We start from the raw sequence: 26,808 nt of genomic DNA, 5'->3' as shown, positions 1-26,808 counted from the left end.
TTTTTACATTTAAAACATACAGTATATTTTCATCCTCTATTCCTACTTCAGCTCTTCCTTTGACGTCATCTCAGTGTATTAGCTTCCACTTCTATCCATATGCTAATTAAAAGCAGAACCTTTCTGCCTTTTGCATGAAGATGCCGCAAAGTCGATGCATAAGATGTTAAACGTTGACATATATGATCAAATAAAACTTTTACAACTTACAAAAATAAACAAATAATCACATAAATAAACAAGAATGATGCCAAACCTAAATGTTACACTTAATTTAGAAAGACAACCTCTACTGAAGTGTCACTTAAACTTAAAAGAAACACACCAGCTAAAATTTGTCAGAAAAAGTTTCAGATAGTGGAATACCTTTGCAAAACAGGTCTGGGGTCTGTTAGACAACCATAATCAACTTTCTAACACGCACATAAGACAAATCAGCACAGACTGCACTGAACTGCATATCTCTTTAGGCCACGGATTAGAGTGAAACATTCTCCCGCCAGTTTAGGACAAGGAGCATATTAAATGTTTCCCTTTAGTTGTATATTCTCAGATTGTAGGGTATTTGCATAGTGGTTGTTTGGTCAGAAAAAAAAAATGACTTGCTGTAAGTGCAAAGGTGCTGCTCTCTCCTCCTGTTGAGAAAAGGCTCACATCTGCTGGGACCCAAGAAACCCACAGCCAACACCCATCATATTCAGTGCAAAAAGATTTAGCCTGGGGCATCTGAGTGACTCTTTTACTGCTCTGTATAAAACAGAGGTTTTCGTAGTTTTGAGACTTCTCAAACATTTTCAGCTTAGCTCAGAGCTGCACCCCAAGGACCTGCTTATTTTGATGGTGAACTTACTTGGATATCTCCAAGGATATTTCGATGTTTTATTTTTTTCAGTGGGTAGGGGTGATTTATTTATGAAGAACTGTTCATGCATGGATCCAGACAACGGCATGATAAAAAAATGTCAATTTCAACATACAGAAGATATTTAAGTTAAAATGGATGAAAAACTTTGCATTTTCCAATGAAGAAGAAGAAGGAAAAAAAAGTTAGATATTCTAAATAAGAAATTGAGACCTAAGAAATTAAGCTATTATCTAGATACTTTCTAGTGGTCAGATATTCATTGATAATGTGATGAACTTCCCATGTGAACTTGAGGGGAACTAACTTCATATATCCACTAAAATCACCCCAAGACCAAAAAGATATTTGTTTTCAGCCTCTTGGCATTTTCTCCATAAATCAATGACTGAATGACATTCAGATTTGTAAGTGTGTGGTAGAGGAATATGTCATTTCACGAGTTCACACTTACATATAATAAACTGAGTAAAGGGTAATGCGTATTTGGCGTGCTGTCCAGGGAGAGGGCTCCGAGCTCGCTATTTACTCCCAAGCCTGGGGTACTCCGCCTGACCAGGGAGAGGGGTCTGAGCTCGGCTTTTAATCTGGACCCAAGCGCTGCCCCAAATGTCCTTGCCTGTGCTGGGTTAGGAACGGGCTGACGGTGAGAAGTCGGGGTGGTGGAGGGGTGCTGAAAGACTAAAATAATGAAGATAGGACTGCTTTGAATATTTATAGTGGTTCTCTCTTGTGATGATTGGACAGATGGATGTGATTACTGATGATAAATTCCCTGCATTAATTATCTGTGCATGCTCTTCCCAAAACTTGTTTATAAAACATCACTTCACGAGTTCACTCTTACATATAATAAACTGAGTAAAGGGTAATGCTTATTTGGCATGCTGTCTGTGGAGAGGGCTCCGAGCTCGGTACTTACTCCTGAGCCCGGGTCCTCCTCCTGACCGGGGAGAGGGGTCCGGGCTTGGTGTTTAGCCCAGACACAAGCGCTTCCCAAAAATGCAATTAGAACAAGACAGCAGCCAGATACATACATTTGCAGCCCCCCAAAAAGCAAGGCTTAATATTACGGGGGTGCTGGATGTCCTTTGGTATACATTTATGGCGACAGTATCTAGGAAGAGAATTTGGCTTCTGTGGAATTGTTCACTGCTGCAGCAGTGTAGAAATACAGAGAGGCTCCTGTGAGAGCAGACACTGCTGTGGCAGTGGATAAATACAGATAGAAACTCCTGTGGGATCAGAGACTGCAGCGGCAGTGGGAAAAATAGGGAAAAGCTACTGCAGGAGCAGGGGCTACTAGGGCAGTGGGGAAGTATGGAAAAGCTGCTGCGGCAGTGGAGAGATATAGATAGAGGCTCCTGCTGGAGCGAGAACTGCAGTGGCAGTGGAGAAAGACAGAAAAGGGTCCTGCAGGGGCAGAGACTGCAGAGGGAATGGGGAAAAAAGGGGAAAGCTCCTGCAGGAGCAGACACTGCTGCGGCAGTAGAGATATGTAGATAGAGGCTCCTGCGGTAGAAGCTACACTGTAAAAAAAATTCCTGTAAAATAACAGTAAAGAGTTGGCAGCAGAGACGCCACCAGTATACCGTTATTTTTACGGTATTCAAACATAAAATGACTTTACGGTAGTAGTCTGTAAACCAGAAAAACGGTATGTTTCTGTATTTCTATAATTTACAGTAAAGAGCTGGCAGCAAAGACGCCAGCAATATACCATTATTTTTATGATACTCATACGTAAAATGACTTTACGGTAGTAGTCTGTTAACCAGAAATACAGTATATTATATACAGTATATTTTTTCACAATATAAAGTGAAATACTGCGTTTGAATTGAGAGATAAAAGTCTGAAATTTGAGATAAATTTGTGAAATAACCTTCGTTCATTCATTCATTATTTGTTGGAAATGGGCTTCCATAGACATGAGGGTCAAAACGTCATGACAGAATTTACATTTTTGGTGAACTATTCCTATATAAATGTCTAAAAGTATCATTTTACAGTTCTTCCCAAAGGTTTACACACCCTGAATATACATCATGTGGATAATGAAAATTGAATTGTATTTTTTCTAGTACTGTACTGAATAAGGGACTTACATATGAACAACTATCACAAAACATAAAAACAGTTGTGGGTCATCCAGGTAACAACACACAGTGTTAGGATTTACTTTTGAATGAAAGTTTTGAACTTTATATAAGCTGGGACTGAAATTTATGCATACAGAATCATACATCTTTGGGTTAAAGCCGAGGGCTAACAACATGCAAGAAGCAACAGAATATTGGATGGATTTGCTAACCAGTCCTTCAGGTCAGAGTTCATTTTCGCATATAGAGAGCTAAAAATTATTCCTGCGGGTTCTCCCAAAGCAGTGGAGAAGTCATTGAATATTTTGCCTGCATTACTAGAAGTAATGATGATGCCATCTGAAAAAGAAGAGAGGTCAATCTTGGTTGAAAAACGGAAATCAAAATTAAGAGCCTCATATAAAAAAGTCAATAGGATGAGTGAGAATACACCCTCTGGCATACAGTATGTGAGTCTAGAGCATTCTTGATCCAGCATAAAGAACAAACTTGTCAGGGAATATAAAGTGAGTATAAAGTCACAACAAAAGCATAGAATATTTACACCATTATTGCACAGAAAAAAAAAAAAAAAAAAAAAAAATCCTTCAACAAACATTGATCCAGTATGTTGTGGGCAAAAGGGGCATGTCACACTACGTACGTTAAGTTGTTACAGCATATTATAGATTATTTAGTGGCTTTTCAGCAAAAATGTAACAGTTGAACAATTATGAAGCACAGAACAATTATGTTAAAGGTGACAAAAAATCTATCAAATAAAAAAAAATTAATGCAAAACAACAACATTTAAAATATGTTGACAACTATCCCCATTCTATAATAAATGTGCTGACATTTCAGAAAAATATCCTTTTCCTGAAAACCAATGTTTGCATCCAAAACCACATACTCTCTGAGTAAGTACTTCTTTTATGTAAGCAATTACTTTGCGATTGTTAAAAAAGTGTGTTTTATGTAGATGTAGTGAATGAATGCAATCCGGGCAGACTACATTCGCCCATGTTGTCATTTTCCTGTGACTCATTTATGTCACTTAAATTCTATTAACAAATTCACTCCTGTGGCCTCATGGGATAGTAAAGTGTCCAATGTATGAGCACTTCAGGAAACAGTAGTTCATTTGGATATACAGTACCTTTTACTGCAGCAGAAAGTTTATTAAGGACACAGACAAAATTTATGCCACAGTTGATGATGCTAAAGAAAGGATACTTGGTGACACAAATGTGCTGTGAACAGCAAAATAATCTGTCGCTCAGGGGCATCAAGAAAAAAAAAGTTTGTTTTGAAAAATGTTTGTTTTGAAAAAGCAGAAAAAAAGCAGAAGTGATTTTGAGACAGGATGATGTACCATGGCCTCGGGTGTTCAGCAAGAACAACTGAATTTGTGTCCGAAGGAAAAACTGGTAAGAAAAGCCAACATGGACAAAGAGAGAGAGAGAGAGAGAGAGAGAGAGAGAGAGAGATATTTCACTGTGAAAGGGTGTCGCAGGAGCTCATTTCTGCTAAATGCAAGAGATGCTGTTGAAATGAATGCAACATAAAAAAACGCAGTCCAAATATATCTGTAAATCCAAAAAAAGTAATAAAAGAAGGAATCATAAATCGCATTTATTTATTTATTTTTTATTTTTATTTTGTAGTCGTAGTGTATTATTGAGGCTGTTATTTGCTGAAAACATTCTGTTACAGCTGCCAAAACTAATTCTGTATTAAGCATATCCATATGTAGATTCAGATACATTGTGATTAGTTACAAGACACACACAAACCCATAAGGAAATTTTAGCTTTGGTGGAGCGGGAGATTACTTTTATGGTACTTCATTTTTTTTTTTTTTTTTTTTTTTTTTTCACTTTTGGAATTTGAAAGATGGTATGCTTAACCTGGATTAAATAAAGAAAAAAAGCTTTGGAAGAAAATGTACATTGAGTTGTGGTGGTCTAATAAATTTGTTAAGCACTGAACATACTACAATTTCAAAAGTCCATACATTTTATTTATTTATTTGAAAAGAAATTCATATTTTTTATTCAGCAAGGTTGCATTAAAGTGTCGAAAAGTGACAGTAAAGTAATTATGTTACAAAAGATTTCTATTTAAATTATTTACTTCTGCACCTATAATTTATCAAAGAACACTGAACAAAAGTTTCACGCTTTCCACATAAAAAATGAATGAATGAATGAATGAATGATGGAGCAGGCAGTTCAGGGACCCATGGTGAAGCAGGGAGGTCAGGGGGCCATGGAGAAGTGGGGAACTCAGGATGCCAGACCTTGGCACTCTGCCTGACCTCTACGGAGGGATCTTATAAACAGCCCCCCCAAAAAAAATTATTGGGGAAAATATTGACCTCTGAGGCCCTCTGTGGGCCTGACTCGTGTACTGGAGCCCTGACTGAGGAATGGCCGGTGGGATTGACTTCAGGCTGGTTCTAGATCGTATTTGGACGGTCAGTCATCGGAGGATCCCTTTCCTCCAGCTTAGTTCTGTTGTGTCTGGGAGGTCAACAGGGCGATAGTAATTTCCCTTGATCCAGAACAGCGAGTTGATGGTGGCGTCATCTCATGCCATAGCCCGCAGAATCCTGAGTGAACTCTATTAATGGGAGATCTCAGCGGGCTAAGGCAGAGAGCTTTGTGGCGACCTCCATGGCCGTGGGGAGAACCAGGAAAACAAAGACTTTTGACAAAAAAAAAACAAAAGACACAGGGAAACAAACTTGGAACAAACTGGACACATTTTCTCCAAATGTGTCTATAATTTTATACAGATATTCCCATGATCCATTTCACCTTTGTGCTGTTGTGTATTTGTTTAGTAGCTGGAGAACAGAATCCACAGATCCATAAAACCATATTCCTGCAGAGTTTCAGCGAGGGATCATACATTATCTCTAGAGTCAGAGCTCAGAACATGGGTTTAATAACTTTGTAAAGATTCCTTTTCAGTCACTTTTTTTGTGTGCCACATATTTTATCTCCATCTCTTTTTTATTTAATTATTAATGTATCTGGAGTTCCCCTTCAAACAGTGCTTAAATATAAATTTCATTTATATGCTCCCCTCCCCCAGTCTGTTTTAAACATTTAAATGATCAAATAAGTCTCACTTGTCACATAATTTAAGATGAGTATGCTTGTGGAGTGGTTTAGATTTGTTTCATTGCTGCTCTTAAGCGTGACTGCCAAGCCATGCTGACAAAAGGCATGTGGAAGCGACAAATCTGCTTGTATCATTTTGCATTGTGCAGCTGAGCTCCAACATATACACATACTGTTAATCATATGGAAAGATGGAAAGGCTATACATCATTAGCCTACACACCGTATTAATTTAAAGCATAAAGAATAGCTCTGAACCTCTTCACAGTTTCCTGAATCATACATCTCGAGCCACCCACTTGTAGCATTTGGAGAAGATGCACAGAGCAGAACATTTAATAACACGATTTTTATACTTCATCTGTATGATCTTTGAAATTATTCAGAGGAGATTGTAAATTTTTATTATTTCCACCACATGCGTGAAAAGAAATCCCTCAAATAGCTTACACTTTTAGAAAAAAACGAGTACACTAAGCTTTATATGGTTATGATCGGAATACATACAGTAGTATCATACTGCTGTTACCAAGCATGCAATATATAGTGTCAATATTGTGCCAATTTTCTGTATTTAGATCCGGATAAAGTACTACAAAATTTGCTGTATATAACAAAGTAGTGTGCAACATAATCTCTCCCAGAATGCATTGCATTCAACTTGACCTTCCATTTTCAGTATGATAGATAAACTGGAAGTAATTACAGTCTTGATTTTTAGCATGATTCATTGGGCATGGATTTATACACACAGAAAGATCTTTTGAAGAAATGTTTGCCTAATTCGCAACATTTGCCCTGAATTTGTTCTTAAACTCATTTTAATTTGAATGAAATTGGAATATTCTAAATGAGCATGACTGTTAGTTTAATTATTTGCATAAAACATGGCAAAACCACCTCCATATAAGGGCTTTACAATCAAACTTTCCTATAGTCTTTCGTCACTCTAAAAATCATATAAAACTCTAAAACAAGGATCCTCAAGCAATACACTGCCTGGACAAATAATGAAGAGCGCTCTCTCTCTCTCTCTCTCTCTCTCTCTCTCTCTCACACACACACACACACAAACACACACACACACACACACACACACACACACACACACACACACTGTTTTTTATTACATTTGCAGTTATTTGCAGATTTCCCACAAATTCAAGTCATAAGTCTCATGCACAATTAGTGGATGACACTAATTATTTGAATTGCTCTGATAGTAGTTAAAACGTTTTTAAACAATATTGCATTAAAAATCTAAACAAGTCACTGACATACAACATTATGTAATTATTTGCAGTTATTACCTCATGCCTACTGATTTGTTTAATAGAAGATGGTTTACAATACATACTGTGCAGTATTCAATAACTTCTAGTAATAGTACTTACTACATAATAGTGTAAATACTAGTTATGGCATGATATTTAACAGATGAAACAGTTAAATTTACAAGAAGATCTATAAAGAGCCTTTTGTGAAATGGAAGGTTTCCATAGATGATTAATGTTCTTCATGGAACTACAAATGCCAATAGAGAACAATTAATTTTTAAGAGTTTACCATTTTATATGTGTAAGCGTAAATGTCAAACCCTGACAACATCTTAAATTTAGCTTCACAGATGCACTTTCAAAAATGCTATGTCAAAGTCAGTATGACATTTACCAAACATGACAAATACGGTACGGTGGCCCATCCACCACATGTACAAATCACACCGTCATTCACACACATTTTTCCTCAAACCTTTGGAAAAACTACAGCGCAGTCAATGTGTCAAAATCAGCATTTGGTTGCCCTGCGTCATCGCGACCATCTTAGAAAGAAGCATTTTCTCATTGTCACCTTCTGAGAATGCAAACAACAGTCGATAGTTGAACCTTGGGCACCTCATTGACTGTGGCTAGTTGTGCAGATTTCTCAGGAGATCTCTGTGGTGATGATGATGCTTCAAGTGAAGGAGCCCTGAAGGAAGAGAAAGACCTCCAGCTCTGTCAGCGGATTGTCTTCTTGTGGGCGAAGAGGAGTTTGACCCATGCCCTTATCCTTCGAGGATCTGGCATCCATTGCATCTGGTGAGCTTTTTCACTCTTCCACACACAGGTTCAATATGTCAATAAGCGGCCCGGGGTGTCAGAGCCCAGGATTAAAGATGTGAGAATTAGTTAAGAAAGAGATACCCTATCAGCTCACACATTCCTCTAATCCCCACGGCACTCCAAATCTTCCAACTGCTCCTACGTAAAGATGCTGCGGGTAAGACTCAAAGTCACTTATTATATAATCCAAATTGGCACGAGTAACAGGCCTATTTAATTCCCTTTGGTTGTGACATATTGACTTGTCTTATTCTACTAAAAAAAAAAAATTATGCTTCGGTTACTTTTTTTCTTTCAGAATATTTTTCTATTTAATTGAACTTACTGACAAATACAATTGACAATCTCTTTCTTCAATGTAGAAATGTGTGAGTGTGCTGTGTCAGAATGAGAATAGCTGCCGATTTATCGGAATTTGATAAAGGACAAATGTATTAATAAGCATGTATGTATTAAAAGCATTACGAACCATGTGTTGTCCGCAGCTCATTCATGCCAGAGGGGAGCCGAGACTTTCGTGCATTGCTCACAGCAACCACAGGGCCACAGCGAGACAGATCACCAGCAACTACAAAAGTGGTGACCAGGGCAATGTGTCACAGCTCACAGTTCATCTCATTTTGCGTGTGGGCCTGTGTACACAACCACCCAACTGGGTTCCCATGCTAACTGCATGACATCGCCAAAAAAGCATGAAATTGTCCCAAGATCAAGATAGGACTGTGGGAGATTGGAAAAAAGTGGCCTGGTCTGACGAATCAAGACTCCCGTTGCGATTACTAACAGAGGCTCTGGCACCCTGATCCAATGTTGGGTGCACAAAGGCCGGCAGTGGTGGCATGTTTTGGCACACTTTAGGCCCCATTATCCCAATAGCACAACCCCTGACAGCTGTCAGGTATCTGAAGATTGTTCTTGGGATAATACTGATGGATAAAACACAGAAACACAAAAAATTTGGTAATCACCAGTAATGGTAGGTTAGGGCAGCTGTGGCACAAACCTTACGCTTACGTCTAATAAATATATATATGTGTAACGTGTAAGGGGGATATATTTATGTTAGGCTACTCAGTCAGGCACGTTTTATTTATTTTTACCATAAATATGGAAACATGCAGTACCCGCTGAGTTAGCGAGCAGTTCATGCATGGTACACGGTGGCCAGTGCGTTTAACAGACCAGAAATAGAAGATCCTCCAATAACCAACAGGTCTGGTGTTTGAGTGCACTTTGGATTCCCTGTAAGCTATAATGGTGATGGCAAGAGAGTGGTGGATAAAAAAACAACGGTCGCATCTGCTACATGACAATAAGGTACACCAGCGGGAATAGAAAAAAAAATAAAAATAAAAAAAACACCAGCGGGAATACTTGAAACATGTCAATTAAATTACGCCGACATCACCTTAGTGTGTCAGTATCTGGGAAAAGACGAAAAAAAGGAGAAACATACACGCATCAAACTATCCCCGCAGCATTTAGACAGACATTTCCAACTTACTCAAACAGGGCAAAAGACATCACTGTGGCGATTGGTAGGCTTACGTTACATTTACATTATAGCCGCGGATATGAGACCTTACTATTTACCATTCATTCTGTCATCACCATTATAGCTTACAGGGAATCCAAAGTGCACCCAAACACCAGACCTGTTGGTTATTGGAGGATCTTCTATTTCTGGTCTGTTAAATGCATTAGACATTTTGCAATGAGCCTTCAGCGCGTGCTGAGTGAGTGAGCGCCTTAGGGGCCGTTCACATATCGCGCCTAAAAACGCTAGGCGTGTCTTTCTCCTCCTTTCCAAAGCGCTCGGGTAGAAGCGCCCCTGAGGCGTCTGCCTTTGCTAAGCAACAATGACATGCTGCTCTCTCCATGAAGACGCGGAAATTTCAGCAAAGGATAAATGGATTTGCAGCTCTAAAAATCACTTGCAGTAGGCTAGCTCTGCTACTAAATTTATTTCAAAATTGCAATCCATATACAACTATGATCAGCTGTTCCTTCATCTTGGCTGAGCTTTCAGCGTTGTTACGGGAAAGGATGAAGCTGATTGGTTAGTTCTTTTCACATGAGCCGCGGTGCACTTGCAGCATTCTGAAAAGTTGAGATGTTTTTACATTTTGCTGTATCTAAAACGTACCGAACCGTCCTGAACCGAACCGTGACATCAGTGTATCAAACCGAACCGAACCGTGAATTTTGTGAACCGTTACACCCCTAATATATATATATATATATATCTCCATACTCATCGGGAAGAAGGAGGCGGGAACCGGCTCACAATCAAAACACTTTAATAATTCAAAAATAAATACAAAACAGCGCACCAGCCCCTCGCGGACGACTGGTACGCACAAAATAAAAAGCAAACATAAAATAATGTCCCAGGTCTGGTCCTCTCTCGTCCTTCACTACAGTCGCTCCAGTTTTATATCCTTCCATCTCCTACGTGGGACTCGATACCAGCGGTGGGGCGCAGGTGCAGCTCATCTCCAATCACTACACCTGGCCTCACTCCTCGTTCCCACGCCTCTCAGCCCCGCCCCACTCGCCACATACCCCCATCGCCCCTCGCAGGCCGGGGGGTACCCTCGAGACTGCGCTCTACTCCCCCCCCCTTCCCTCCGGGGGGGACCGCTCACGGGGACCTGCGGGAACCTGGGGGTAGGACAGACGAGGCGAGAGAAAAGGAGATGGAAGGAGGAGCGACAGGGACGAGAGAGGGGAGAAAAAAAAATACAAAAATTCTGGTTCCCAGACGCACTGCTGCTCGGCCCTCCACCAGCTGGGTGATCTCCTCCGCGGTGCCCGGTGGTGGCACTGGACGGCCCTCGGCGGACGGCACGACACTCCTCCGACGCCCGATGGACGGCAACGGCTCCTCCGGTTTTGGGCAGCCGGCAGGAGTCCCCCGTTCCCTGCCCCTCCAGTTTCCTTCTGTTGTGTGAACAAAATCCAGAACTAATGCAGTAAAGTGTGTGTCGTAGCGATGACACACATTATCGTGCAACTATTTTAGCAGGTGTTTTGAAGGCAGATCAACGTTCGCGACCAAAAAATATGTGCCAACTGTAATGATGCAGAGATCAGTTAGTTCCTCTCTTTCCGGGCCGACGCTGAGATCGTTCGCCAGCTTCAGTATTAAGATTAAACTTCAGATTAAATCCAGAAGAACTGTGGCAATGTCTCCAAGACACTTCAAGAAACTTACCTGCAAACTACCTGAAAAAACAATGCGCAAGTGCACCTAGAACAAAAGCTTTTTTAGTGTGGTCACACCAAATGTTGATTTAATTTATTTAAGTTAATAGAATGGCATTATTTTTGACAGCATCCTCACTTTACAGTATTTTTACACAAGTGCCTAAACTTTGCACAGTACTGTAGCTTTGCAGGTTTCATGAAGCATTTTGGAGACATTGCCACAGTTCTTCTGGATTTAGTCTGTCTCAGTTTGTTCTGTTTCTTCATGTTATTGTATCCATACTGATGGTGAGATCAGATCTCTGTGTGGAGCATTGGCTGTTGTCAGATTCCTTGTGCAAACAAAAATCCCACTGGATTATTACATTTAGTTATATATATATATATATATATATATATATATATATATATATATATATATATATATATATATATATATATATATATATATATATATATATATATATATATATATATATATATATATATATATATATATATATATATATATATATAATTATGTATAAATGTTTGTAACACTTTTGCTGCTTAATATTTTTTGTAATTTTTTTTTTTTTTTTTTTTTTTTTACAGGAATCTTTGACAAAAAAAATGTCTAAAACACTCGGAACATCCAGAACACAGCTGTGCAATTTGTCTGAGAACTGCTCACAAAGGCTATCAGCTTCGACATCATTCTTTTTGTAACAGTAACAGGGCAGATCTGTCCTTTTTGGCAAGATTCATAATTAAGGTGTGTTAGCAGCAATTTGCAGCAACAGTTTGACAAGAAGTCATTTGTTTTTGTTGAGAGTGGGCAATTTAGGGCACCATGAGTGACAGAGACTGCTGACAAAAAGCTGACGATAGAAGAAAATACAACTGCTGCAAATTATACCACTTGGTATGAACAGCCCTTTAAATTCAACATCTTTTGCATCATTTTAACATGTTATGTATGCCATAATGTCTTCATTTCAGCTGAATTTCAATGGGGACAATTATCAGAGAAAGCAGAGAAAATAAATAATCATTTAGACATAAACCTGAGAATAACCAATGAAAAGTTTAGAGAGACGCGTCCAGTTGTATAGTTTTGATGTATTCCCACTCGATTTCAAACATACATGATTTCTTCTGTCAAAATGCATTTTGCACACTACAAACCATCACCTGCTCCATCAGTGTTTTCTCTGTTATGTAGGGCCCCTAAAGCATCAGGTTTGGATGGGTCTTGCAAAATAAATAAAATAAAATAAATTTCAACAAAATCAATGAGCTCTCTTGAGCAGTTCTTGGCCCACTAATCCCCAAAAAAATAAATAAAAAAAAGACAGTGGAATGTAAAAAAGAGAGATACAAAGTCTCCAGGAGCAAAAAGGCTGTCAAAGACTATTGGACTGAATAAGCCAAAAATACATTAAATGGATACAAATTTGGAACAATATCAGAAAAAGATCTACATTTACTGAAGCTGGCTCCTTGCTAGACAAACAAATTTGTGTCATTAAGACTGATCTACAGAATAATTACAGATTTAATACAGCAATTTGTTTCATAAGGTTCGTCAGCCTCAAATTGACACAGCACGCAGAAGTGCTGGTTTAGTTGAGTCATCTGCTTCCGATCGGTTAGACCCACCCTCTGAATAAGAGATCGAACCCACACTGAGGCTGGTTCTCAAACTCACCCAGAAACTCTTTCTGGAGAATATGTGTGGTTGGAGAAACGGGACTTCCACAAGAATTCATAAGGCAGAACTGCTCCCACACCATCTCCTCACTCTCCTTCAGTGCACATCATCGAGGCTGTACCTGGAAGTATAAGGGCCAGGACAGAAAGAAGCTGAGGTGACTCATGGAATTTATAAAAAAGATTGCGAGCTGCAAGCACAGTGTGCCGATAGCCATGTCTTCACAAGAAGCATAAACCATCCACAAAAGCTGCTTCAGCATGAGTGCAGTCCAAACACTGAGTGCAGCTAACGTGCCTGTCAGAGGGTGAAATGTACAAATCACAACCAGAAGGGCATGGATGGAAAGACATGCTGTAAATACACACAAATCCATCCTTGAAGCTCTTTTACAGAAATAGCTTTTTTAAGAAGAAATTTGTTCTCAAAGATTGCTGTTGAACCACCCAGGGGTACTCTTGCTACACTTATCTGTGTAGATCCAATTACGAGAAGATTGAAAGGTAAATGCAGTGCTGCATCCCCCAAAGAGATGCTGCATTGGCACAGAACAACAGAGCAAGTGAGCAGATTTCCTGCTGGCCTATTTATATCCAGATGTCCAGGGAGTGGCCAGCTATGCAATTTTTTATCTTCAAATTGATTGGCCCTTTCTCAGTGATGTCAGAGGTGTCTGGTCTCCCAAGTGTGATCCAAAACAAACATCAAAGTGACCATCTGAAAATTAACTACAGCTACCATTAAATAATGATCTCTGAAAGATCATGGGACACTGAAGACTGGAGTAACGATGATAAAAAATTCAGCTGAGTGAAACAAATACTGGTCAGTTTGACCATGGTATGTAAGATTGTGCTGCATGACCTTTAGGACTATATGCCCGAAGGTGTTACCCTCCAAAAGTTTTTTGGCAGTTCCTTGAGGAATGACACTTTCTGAAGGTTTCTCCATGCTTGCTGCCCAAGGGGGTTTCTCTTTATTTGGTGACTTTAGCCCAGGGCCTGGTTTGGTGATGCACTGCTGATAGAGTGACAAGGTGTCTCAATCCTGAACCACAATGTTTCCTGAGGTTTTGAAGGAATAGTTCACCCGCAAAATGACAATTCTGTTATTTTCGCAACCTCATGTCAGTTTATGTCTCCTTTTATTTATTTATTTATTAATTTATTTTTGGTTGAATGCAACGGGAGAAAGTCTTTATACCCTGGGAGAGTACAATGGGGAGGAAGTTTTCAGGACTGACAGCTCTTACGCATTCAGCATTAGACTCACGCAGCTGACACTTTTCTCACACCCTCACGCAAAGTTTCGGTAGTGACATATCCCTCATTCCTGACATAAATTCAGGATTCATTTTCGATTATGATAAAAATCAAATTTGTCAAAAATGAAAGTTTATTAAGCAATGTAAATTATTAAATTATAATATATATATATATATATATATATATATATATATATATATATATATATATATATATATATATATATATATATATATATTTATATTATAATATAAATAAATAATAATAATAATAATAATAATAATAATAGCATACAGGTTAGTAATGACATAAGCTTGGGCAGATAGTGATTGATTTTTTTTTTTTGCAAAATTTCCAAAACAAAAATCAAGCATTTACAGATACCAGCTACAATGGCTAACAACTCATTCCCATTATCCCATTAACACCGGCTTAATACATTCATTCGTATGCACATGCACATGCATGAACACACACACACACACACAGCAACTATTTCAAACACGCAGGCAAACCCCTCCCCTTCCTAAAGAAGAAAGCGAGAGGTACAAGCATGCAGGGCACATATTTGCTTGTTTGAGAGGCGGCAAAGGCTACAGCGGCAGAATCTATAAAAAGGCAATTATTCCTTTCACGCTTGATGCCTGACTGCGTTCAAGTCCGGCTTATTGCCCTGGATGCTGTTCTCTGCACTCTTCTGCAAGCTCAACACACACAACACTTCCTGAACAAAATACATATTTACACTCTAAGGGCCAAAGCAGGCTTATTCATGCAGGGACTCATCCCCGCTCAGCTTCATGGGTTAGGTTAGATATCTTCTCTCCGTCTGTTGGATGGGCTGTGGTGTTCAAATGAAGCCAAAGTGGAATCTCATTATTTCACCTTAAAGGGAGAGGTTATTAGCCAGGGGAGAATGCTAGGAGTGCAGCAGTTTTAATGGAGCTCAAGCAGATGGCAAAGCTGCGCTGTCAAAACCATTTCCTGCATCTTTAGAGAGGACAATCAATGTGAGAAATCCCCCTCTCTCTAAGAGACAGTAATGTTAGTCTGTTTCGAAATTTTGATCAACAAACAACATGAAGCATCGACCCTAAATTCACAGAGCATTGCCTATTCAAATATTTGTCAATCCAGCTGAGAACGGAGGATGATCAATAAGAGAGAGAGACAAACAGTGGACAGAACTCTCCTCACTGGTAATATATATATATATATATATATATATATATATATATATATATATATACAGGTGCATTTCAACACGTTTGAATGTCGTGGAAAAGTTCATTTATTTCAGTAATTCAACTCAAGTTGTGAAACTTGTGTATTAAATAAATTCAATGAACACAGAGTAAAGTAGTTTAAGTCTTTGCTTCTTTTAATTTCGATGATTTTGGCTCACTTTTGAAAAAAAAAAACCTCAATTGATTAACCTCAAAATGGTCTCTCAGTTTGGCTCACCAGGCTACACAATCATGCGGAAGGCTGCTGATCTGACAGTTGTCCAGAAGACAATCATTGACACCCTTCACAAGGAGGGTAAGCCACGAAGATTGATTTCCAAAGAAGCTGGCTGTTCACAGAGTGCTGTATCCAAGCATGTTAACAGAAAGTTGAGTTGAAGGAAATAGTGTGGAAGAAAAAAAAAAAAGAACTGCAGCCTTATGAGGATTGTCAAGCAAAATCGATTCAAGAATTTGAGTGAACTTCACAATTAATGCACTGAGGTTGGGGTCAAGTCATCAAGAGCCACCACACACAGACGTGTCAAGGAATTTGCTAAACCACAGACAACATCAGAGGCCTCTTACCTGGTCTCAGGAGAAGAAGAACTGGAATGTTACCCAGTGGTCCAAAGTCCTCTTTTCAAATGACAGCAAGTTTTGTATTGAAACCAAGGTCCTAGAGTCTGGAGTCATGGCACGCCAAATTGAGGCAGTAAATAAAGGAAAAGGAGCCCCTACAAATTATTGAGTACATGTACATTAAATTAACATACTTTCCAGAAGGCCAACAATTCACTGTATATATATATATATATATATATATATATATATATATATATATATATATATATATATATATATATATATATAAATTAATGACAAAATCATCACAATTAGAAGAACCAAGATCTTAAACTACTTCAGTCTGTGTGCATTGCATTTGTTTAATACATACAATAATTTGAGTTGAATTACTGAAATAAATGAACTTTTCCACGACATTCTAATTTATTTAAATGCACCTATATATATATATATATATATATATATATATATATATATATATATATATATATATATATATATATATATATATATATATATATATGTATTACCAGTGAGGAGAAATCAATACTGTTCTGTTGAACTTTCTATATAATCAAACAATCCTTAAAAAAAATGCACAATGGTTTCAACAAAAAATATGAAGCAGCACAACTGTTTTCAATACTGATAATAATAATACATTTTTCTTGAGAATCAATATTTCACAATATTACTGTTTTAAATGGAGCCTTGGTAAGTATAAGATACATTATATTAAAACATTTAAAATCACAAAACATTTATAATGTAACTGACGCCAATCTTTTGAACAATAATATATAAGTAAATGCAATCATAGCAATCAATTAAATATATATTTTTAGTGAAAGTGAAAGTGAAAGTCGAGACATTTACCAAATATGGTAACCCATACTCGGAATTGGTGCTCTGCCTTTAACCCATCCAAGAACACACACACAAGCAGTGAGAAGTGAACACACCGTGAACACACACCCGGAGCAGTAGGCGACTATAGATCCAGCACCCGGGGAGCAACTGGGGGTTCAGTGCCTTGCTCAAGGGCACTTCAGCCATGGGTACTGAGGGTGGAAGAGAGTGCTGTTCATTCACTCCCTCCCACCTACAACTCCTGCCAGCACCGAGACTCGAAACGGCATTTTTTTTCCCCTGCCAATTAAAATAGTTCCAAACAAAGACGAAGCATAATGTTCATGTATCAGAGCAACACTGTGGTGTTTGGCTCTTCAATTAATCTGTTTTTTAAAAGAATAATTTGAGTCAATAATCTATTCATAAAGACAGTCAATTGTATGTTTCTAAAGGTACAAGCTGTTTTGAAAAAAGCATTTGAATGAATGTTTGAATCATTTATTAAGAAATTGAATATTTCCCCAATATATATATATATATATATATATATATATATATATATATATATATATATATATATATATATATTAAAAAAAGGTTTTGAGGTGAGTAGTATGATCGAAATCATAGCATTTAAAAAACGGTAGGCATAAAATACCCAGGTGACCTACTACTTCTGGTAAGATTCTTATAGACGGTTTCATCGGGCGCACGCGCCTGGACCTAAGTTAACTTCCGGTCTGTGTTGTGTATATCGGTCTGACTATGGTGCCTTCTACAAACGCAGTTAAAGGCAAGGTGATGAGTAGACTGAAGTTGGGCTCAGGTGGTTGTGCTGCGGGATGTGTTTCCCATACATTTATTTATTTTTGGAGACTCGCCACAATTTTAAAACTGATCGATTTTCAAAAAGGCTTCGTTAAAGGGACACTAAGCAGGAATTACTCCCATCTAGTGGTGAAATTGTATTTTGCATTCAAACTAATTTTGCTCGCCAGCGCCTCGCTTTTTCAAATGCGCGTTGCATCTACGGTAGGCGATATGTACCAAAAAGCTTTGACAGGATGTCTTCTAATAGCACTCGTCGTCGAGTTTTCCTTCAGGTGAACAGGTGTGTTATTTCAAACAAACTGCAACATGACAACTAACAAACGAATGTTACAGTATGAATTACTGACTGTGGAAAACATGAAATATTGTAATTAGTAGTTATGTCTAATTTATTCGTTATATTTTCTGAATTATATGCATTGTTAGATATAAAAAAAATATTATAATATAGACTGTAACACTGACTTACCTGTCGAGAAGAAAACTGGCCACTTCAGCGTCTCTTTTGAAATCTTTATCCAGCATTAGCTCTTTCCACCTAGAAAAAGCTTCCCCGGCATTAACTCTTGTTTTCTGTAATCTACGGTCACGTTTCCTTTTGCGTTCTATTTTTGACTGTTTTGGCGACAATGTTTTCTTCTCCTGTGGCGCGGCATATGTATGGTCCATAATAAGAATGCAATCCAGACTTTTAAACTTGCCGGTGCAGTTTCAAGCGCCTCTCACTGCTCTGCACCTGCGTTTCTGGCTCTGACCGAAAACGCGCTGTGGAAACGCGTTGGCTTAGTACTTTTTGTCCCTCTCTGCTATTATAGTTTTGCAAGATGGCGGAACTACATGGAAGCCTCCGTCGACCTACCCGTCCCATGTATATAAAGATAATAAATTCTTCATTTACAAGGATTAGTTTAAACATTGGCATAGGTATTTGTACACCATTGAGGGCATATTTATGAATAAAAATATTGATTTTAGATAATAAAATACCTAAAAAGTTACTTATTGTCCCTTTAAATAAACATGAGTAACGTAACATTACGTAACGTACTTCACGTTTAATAATAATTCCTTACATTTATGTTTAAATATCAAAACGAGGCACGGGTGTTTTTATATCGCTGTATTTCTGAAAGAAGATTTGCATGTTATATGCCTGATAAAGCAGCGTGTGAGCGTTGCTCTGCTTTGTTTACAGCTGTTACTGGGGAAACCTCTATTTCTCGCGCTTTATGTCTATGCTTTAAAACATCTCCTGCTGGCAAAGGATGAATTAGCATTTTCATTAAGTCCGCCTGATCCACACAGAAAACACATTTTGTTTGTTATCAAAAAATATCTACTCTAGAGGGACTTGGCTGTTGTTATTGATTCTATTTGGAGTCTACCGGAAGTTAAGTTAGGTCCACAAAAGCGCTCACGCGCAGTAACGTTTGTTTATGTTGATGTCGTTGAAACCGTCTATACTCTATGTGATTTTGGATACAACAAAGGACTTGCAGCCACCTACTGGCGGTTTTAGTGTCATATTTATTCATCCGTGACAGGCTTAAACCAACCAATGTTCCATCACAATACTGAATTAATTAGCAGGATGGTGAGATGTTCTCAAAACTTGCAAGATATGTACACAAACCCATGTTGCAGCATGTTTTGTTGTGGGCATGTTATGTAGTAACAGAGTCAATATTAATTTCTCAAGTCAGTGAAAAAAAGTAAACTGGTCCTGAATAGAGTTGTGCAGGTTCTCCAACTGAGCACCAGCCATTTGGGTGGAAAAGAGGAAAGGTGGAAGCACACACAGACCTGGGTTTCTGACAACAGAACAGATCAGATTGAGTGAAGCCACAATCTGGTCATGACCAAATAATGTGTTTGTGAGTGTGTGGCAGAGGGCAGCAGCATTCTGGCCATCATCGGCCTCCTCCTGCTCCTGCAGCTTGGCTACTGAGGGTAAAATTAGATGGCAAGTGCCACCCACGAACAGAAAGAGTGGGAGACAAGTCTGCCATATGCAGGTCAACAGACTGCACCCTGCTCACACACAAACCCATCCTGTGCTGTCATCCGCCTCAGTTGGTGAGTTTGTTCCTGTGTGTAGAAGTGAATGCTCAGACATCAGAATAAGCTGTATTGCCCTGAGACTGGATTCTATTTGAGGCGTGGGTGCGACGTGGAGGGTGTTTGACGGACAGACTTTTAAGTGTGAATATTTAGGAAGTGAAGCCCCACTGGTACAGCAGGCAAAATGAAAACCCTTGAACGCCGGCCGTCACATTAATCCATTCAGAGCAGCAGGGTGGAGAGAGGATGATGGCTCTAAAGTTTCTAACTCTATAGCTGGCTAACTCCATCACATTCACTTTAGCCTGACTGTGCTTGTGCTTCATTTTAAGAATTCAGTAGTTATTTCAGAAATTAATTCAGAGAATTGTAGCTTTTAACCCTCCAATATTGTGGAAATCTACAGTGGCAGAAACATTAGCCCAATTTATGGTTTCCAAAAAGGCAGCTAGTGCTCACTGCTAATGTTTGCTAACATGTCTTGTTGTTTGTAGATTTGAAGTCAGTATTTGATGCGAAATTAAGTCAGAGATGCATACTTGTGTAAGTGTTGGTCATGGCCATAGGACAGAGGATAAGAGAAAGAATCAGAGACAGGGAGAGCAAGGCTAAGAAGAGAGCCATAAGCATGTGCTGGGGCCTTGCTGACTCTGCAATCAATACGCTTGGATCAGGAGGCGGCCAAGAAAAATCCATGCCATTTAGTACTGTATTGTCTGGGATTCAAGTACTATGTTTGGACTGTGATTCAATAAATTAATCTGAGCGCTTTGGACCTTTAATTGGTATGCTGCCGATAACACTGCAGGCCAAGACGCTGGAGAGCTTGTTTCAGCGCAAAAGCGATTAAAAGAGCCCGGCTGTTCAGAATGACCTAGTGCAAAAGAAGGCCCAGCGCCTCTATCCAACATGGAGAGATTCCAGCATGTAATAAAAGATGCAGAGAGCCAAGGAGCAAATGCAGGGGCCGGAGTCAGCATAGGCCTCAGCTCATGTTTAGCCTGTGCACTGAAAGGGGTGGAAACTTGCCCATCAATTATTTAGCTGTGCTTCAGACTTGGATCTAAGAGAGGGAGAAGAGGTGAATGTAACAATGATCATTTCTCTCACCGAAATTGCTGCTCAAAACATATCTAATATTCATTTGGAGTGTCTAGTTTGTGGATCTTGAATATAAGCAATTACCACCACAGTCCAGTGTCGGTGAAGGCTTTCATTGTGTGTCAGAGCTACAGGGTCAGCCCTTGAAGTGCAAAACGGGATCAGTGTTGAGTCAAGGCTGCGTGTGGTTTGGGATTTAAAAATAACAATGAAATATGGAGTTCTGAAAGGCTAAGAACTTTTAAAGAAACCAAACAGCAGGTTAGCCTTGCAAAACTGTTCAATAAAAACTAGATATGGTGAATAAAAATAGATTAAATAAATAAATAAATGGCATTGCAAACCACTGTCTATGGACGAGCCAAGGTTTGTTGTACAAATCTTGAATGCAATCACTAGTAGTAGACGACAACAACACTTTAAAAAGCCAATCAAGTCCCAGCGTAGGATTGTTTACATCCAGCTATTGCTTAAATGAAAGGCTTCTTTGAACCAAATTGGTTTCTTTGTGCAGCCTGCCAGAAAAACCCAATGAAATCACACCATGGTTATTCACAGATACAGAGCCAATTTTATTATTTGAAACATGTCGAAACAGTAATAATTCAATTCAATTTTACTTCTGTTGTTCTTTTGACAATACATGACTCTCCAAAGCATGGAGCTTTACAGAGAACAGGGTCTAAAAACCCTGAGACCCCCAGTGACCAATGGTAAAGAAAGGAGGAAGAAACCTTTCGAGAAACTGAGACTCAGCAGGGGGAAATCTAGTATGTTATCTCTGCATTGTACTTTGATTCATTTGTCAGATGCATCTGTGGGGATCTACATAGGCAGGCACACAACCTAGTTGCATCACGTTCACACCCAGGATCACATGATGTTTTGAAAAGTCACATGACCAATTAGGAAGTGATAAGTGTCTGCTGGTTGCAAGGCAGATTCTCTTTGTGTTGGTGCTGGACACTGTTGTGCGTGTTGGGCTTCCTTTTCAGTGTAGGTACTGTTGGTCATGGTAGAGCATGATTAATCACTGCCATTTGAATTTTAATATTTATTTTGTTTTATCAGGGTAATTTCTAGAAGTGTGTGTCTACTCTTCATGGAGGACACAGGCTTCTGCATGGAGTTTTAAAATGTGTTGTGATCACCTCATTGTGACCTGAGCTGCTGGGCTGCATCGGTAAATGCCTTAATATGCCATTGAGTGTTTTATATCTGCATTGGAACATGTTTTAAAATACTTTTTCTGTCTGTAGCAACGGAATGTTCACCTTTGTCTTCATATGTCAATGAGCTGTGGGACAGTTGAGCATACTGAAAAGTAGGCCTATATTTTTTAGCCATGTTTGAGTTGACTATGATATGCTGTTTAATGAGGCTGGCAACTAACATGATTGTTTATTTCCCAAAAGGGACCAGGCCAGCCACTGTTTTCTTGTGATTAATGTGCATTTTTTTTATTGTTTTGTTGGTTTGTTTGTGTGATGTGATTTTGCTTCTGGGCCTACCACCCATGTGCCCTACTGGTAGTAGCATTGTTCCTTAAACTGGTGTTATCCGTGCTGGTGGGTCTCCTCCCTAACTATGTCTTTTGCTTAGGCTATCCCTGTACAAGGCCGGATCCACACTGATGCTTTGCCCCTTCTTGCCAAGGGACCACATTGTTAGAGACATTGGTTTGGGGTGTCTTTATAACCATAACACGGTGTGAGATTTTTTTGTCGTGGTATCTGAAGATCTTGAATGAGTGGTGCTTGCTGTGTTGCATGCTTCTGGTGCTGGGTTGCTGTCTCCTGTTTCTTTTTGTCTCACCAGGGTCCACCTGAGCAGGGGTTTCGCATTGGCTGATCCGACCTTCCTAGACTGAGGAGAATCCACCAATTGTATAGCAGTATTTAAGAGCCATTTTAATAACTTTTCCACACTTTTTGTATTAAATTGTAATAAATTTGAAATACATTTATATACCTGCCTCTTGTCAACTGTCCCTTTGCGGGGAAAATATAGAGTTAGCTACACTACATTAAGGGAAGACTTGTGGGTCCTCCTGCCCATCATCAGGGGGTGGCGTAGTCAAACCATAAAGATTTACTCCTTGACGGGTACCACACATCTTACAGTGCAAAGAATACAGAATGTGTCTTCTCTGCGGATTGAACCTTGACCTTGGTTTTGCTACCACCTAACATTTCCAGCTGTAATTGTATAAAATTTTAAAACAAAACATTATCTTTGTATAAATTTGCATTTCATGTTTTTAAATAAGCTACTTCAATACTTCCTTCAAAAGTAAAATGTTTGTTCTAATCCATACACCTTTTCATTTAAATATAAATTGTATTTTGATGTATATATGTCTATATTTGAAGAAGAAATACAGGACAAAGGTTAGGAAAAGTGTTGTCAGTTGTTTAGTTTACTTGCACTGTATTGATTCTAATACAGAATCTTCAAATATACTGCCAGCTAGTAGAATCTGTTTCTATATAATGTAAAACCATAAGCTGATCCAAAATCACAATCAAATTAGATTTAATGGAGCATAAATAAAATATGAATACAGCAAATTCAGCACAACACTAGCCACAAAAACAAGTCAACACGCCGTCCCATCACCATTATAAGCTTGGATAGCAAACTATAAAGAAGGGTTATGACATACATTCCAAAACCATTATGTAAAAATTTATTTATTTATTTATTTTATTCCCTACTGAGGTCTCGTTCGACTGCTTGAAAAGTCAAACAGATTCTCAATGACCTCATTGCAGATTTAGACCACAAACTGCGCTGATGCCTGGCTTTGATAAGTCCCATGCTGAGAGATTTTCCACATCCCCTCCGAGTACCCATCCTGACAGCAGTACATAAAAGTTGAATAAGCTCTTTGATAAAATGCAGAGATGTCACTAAATCTAAGAATCCATCCTTAAGGGGGTACAAAGGGAGTAAAACAGTGAGATTAAATAGTCTTGTGGGAGGGGAATAGAGCATAAACAGCTCTTAAATCTACTGAATAAGGAATATATTTCCCTTTGGATTCATATCTCACAGCCCTGGTTATGGAGGGCCAGTCAGTGTTTTAAATGCTAAATATAGAGTGTCATTTCAGGACATTCTTTCTGTCTGTCATTGATTTTGGATACTGGTAAAAGTGTGTTTTTAGTGCTTCCAATTATACACAGGTGTGATTATAAACACAGGCCTCTTCAAACCCAATCACCACGTTAACCCTTGAACTCTGGAGTGTTGTAGTGCTCTCTTGTAAAGGGCCATCCTCTTCATCCAATAATCCACTGAATAACACTTTCCACTGCACCCTTTTCTAGTCAATTAACTGAGTGTTAAGCCTGCTGTATGGTAGCGTTCCTGCTAGAGGAGCATCAGTATTGATTCACAATGCTTGTTAGATGTTTCCTCCCATTGTATGCTAAATGATGGCCACGTCCCGCTCTCGCCTTTCATCGACACCTATTGTAGAATACTCCAGTTCGCCACAGTCTCTGTCACAGCACTGCAAACAATTAACCAATGGGAATCTTTGGTTGTAAGAGATGATAATGCTGGGGTGACCTCCTAGGAACTCTTTTACTGACTCATGGCTGTTATAGAACAGTGCTCAAAGATCTTGTTCCTTTTGTTATACCAAAGGTTAACTATTGTATTTTCCACAGAACTTTGCCTGTTCTAATGCCAATAACTGAAAAACACAACATCATGACCTATCCCAATATCCCATAAGCCCCTGTAGCATGTTTTCTTTTTTTTGACCTAAGACAACCGAGTCCCTTCCTAACCTGGTGACTCATGCAGACTCCTTCCTTGTAATCATTCTTTGAAAATGTTTTAACCAGCCTGATACTATTTTTCCCTTCAAAATGTTCTGTATGTAATTATCCCTCATCTTCCGCATGAGAATTTGTGATGTGAATAGATGTGGAGTGTACCGTATTTCTCAGTGTTACAGACACACAAAAGAAAAGGCCTTGCGTCACAAAAATCATAGAATAAGAACGCTAAAAGCTGCAATCAGTATTTGAGTGAGGGATATTGTACTCTGTGCTGAAGAAAATGGTCGGGGAGGAAGTCAGTGGAAAAGTCAATGTGACAGCCTGGAAATTAATGGCGTGTTTACGACAGAGACACTCAGAAAAGAACTAGTGTTTTAAGCATCAGTAAGAGGATCATAGTTTTTAAAAGTCACATGATGATGTTCATCATTCCCCGGATCATTTGTTCTGTAGGTAGGTATTTTCAGGCGTGTGCTGTAGCTACAAATGCACATCTGTACCCGTTTGAGCAGTTATTTTCTTCACACAGCTCTGCGACACGAACTGTTAATTAAATACAGCAAAGCTAATGTTTCTGATTTGCAAACTCATTTTTTAAACAGACACTGGATTTGGCCTGAATAAGAGAAAACAATACACGCAATGTGCAATTTTAAGTGTTACACAATGTAAATGAGATTGTATGTTCATTTCCATTTCATGAGAAGAACGTCACACCAACAGCCATTCAGACTGGGGGTAGTATGATGTTTGGGGATGTTTCACTGCATCAGGACCTGGATGCCTTGTCATCATTAAAGGGACATTGAATTCTGTTCCGTATCAGACATTTTTCCTCAAACTGAAGTAAAGTTGGTGATGTGGTGAGACAAAGACTTGAAACACACCAGGAAGTCGAACAGGAAAAACAAGAAAATGTACGTTTTGAAAAGTCCAAACAGAAACCCTGCTGAAATGGTGTGACAGGACCTGGATGCAGGGAACATCAGACTCCTTTTTTACAATTACAATGTTTGTAAATGTGATTGCATTATATAACAATATCAAAATAATATAGGATAAGAACACTTTTACATAAAAAAAAAAAAAAAAAAAAAAATACATATATATATTTAGATAGATTTTTAGACTTGTTGAACATATTTATTCTTAATATAATTAGCTCCACAAGTGACTATTATGCTTGGTGAACTGACTTCATAAATCCACTAAAAATCACCTTTAGTGCTGTAAAAATTATTTTTAAAGACTATAGCCTTATTTGTCAGCAGAGTTCAATTTATTTGTATTTTCACTTTAATCGATGCAAGAATTGCTAGTACATTTCACAAACAGTTACAAAGAAATGGCAAGTAGTACACTGAATTAAACAACATTTTGAAGTAGAAAAAAATAATTGAAATACTGTTCAGTACGCCAATAATCTGTTTTAGTTACAAGTAAAAAAAAAAATTACATTGTGCAATGCAATTCGGCAGGTAGGTGATTAAATGTGAAGGACAGGACAGGACGGACAGACATATAGATGGAAAGACAGAGACAGACAGACAGCTAGCTAGATGGATGGATGGACAGAAAGATCTACAGACAGACAGTTGATAAATCTGCAGTGTTGCTCTACTGTAAACTGAATGAGCTTCATCCTCTCATTCTCTATCCCACACACACTTAAGGTGATCTATGCATAGCCTTCTCCATAACTTGATGATGAATTTTGGCTATTATACTCCAAATCATTATTAGGTTTACTTGGACGCAGCAACCATAAAACACTAAGAGGAGAAATGAAATAAGTCTAGTAAAATAAAGATCACCTTCTTTGCTAAGGACAGAGAACTATTGGAGGAGGGATAAAAAAGCTAGTGAGTATAGAGCAAGTTAATTTATATCACCATAAAGCTCCACTCCACTGCAATTCAGCTGCTATTACAATAAACACAAAGGCAGTCTAGTGTAATGGATGTAACATTTTTTCATGTTGCATCAGGGAGAAGAGTAATGAAGAGAT

General features: G+C 38.6%; 1 long non-coding RNA gene across 1 annotated transcript; it reads left to right on the top strand.

The window, feature by feature from the left end:
* Positions 1–21,830: 21,830 nt before the first annotated feature.
* LOC113051142 (uncharacterized) lies at positions 21,831–23,101 on the top strand. The gene is made up of 3 exons (XR_003276871.1): positions 21,831–22,002; positions 22,078–22,189; positions 22,266–23,101. It is a non-coding gene; the product is annotated as an uncharacterized LOC113051142 (long non-coding RNA).
* Positions 23,102–26,808: the final 3,707 nt, after the last annotated feature.

The sequence above is a fragment of the Carassius auratus genome, chromosome 31 (assembly GCF_003368295.1).
Source record: "Carassius auratus strain Wakin chromosome 31, ASM336829v1, whole genome shotgun sequence".
In the NCBI taxonomy this organism is placed as follows: Eukaryota; Metazoa; Chordata; class Actinopteri; order Cypriniformes; family Cyprinidae; genus Carassius; species Carassius auratus.
This window is presented reverse-complemented; position numbering and strand designations above follow the sequence as displayed.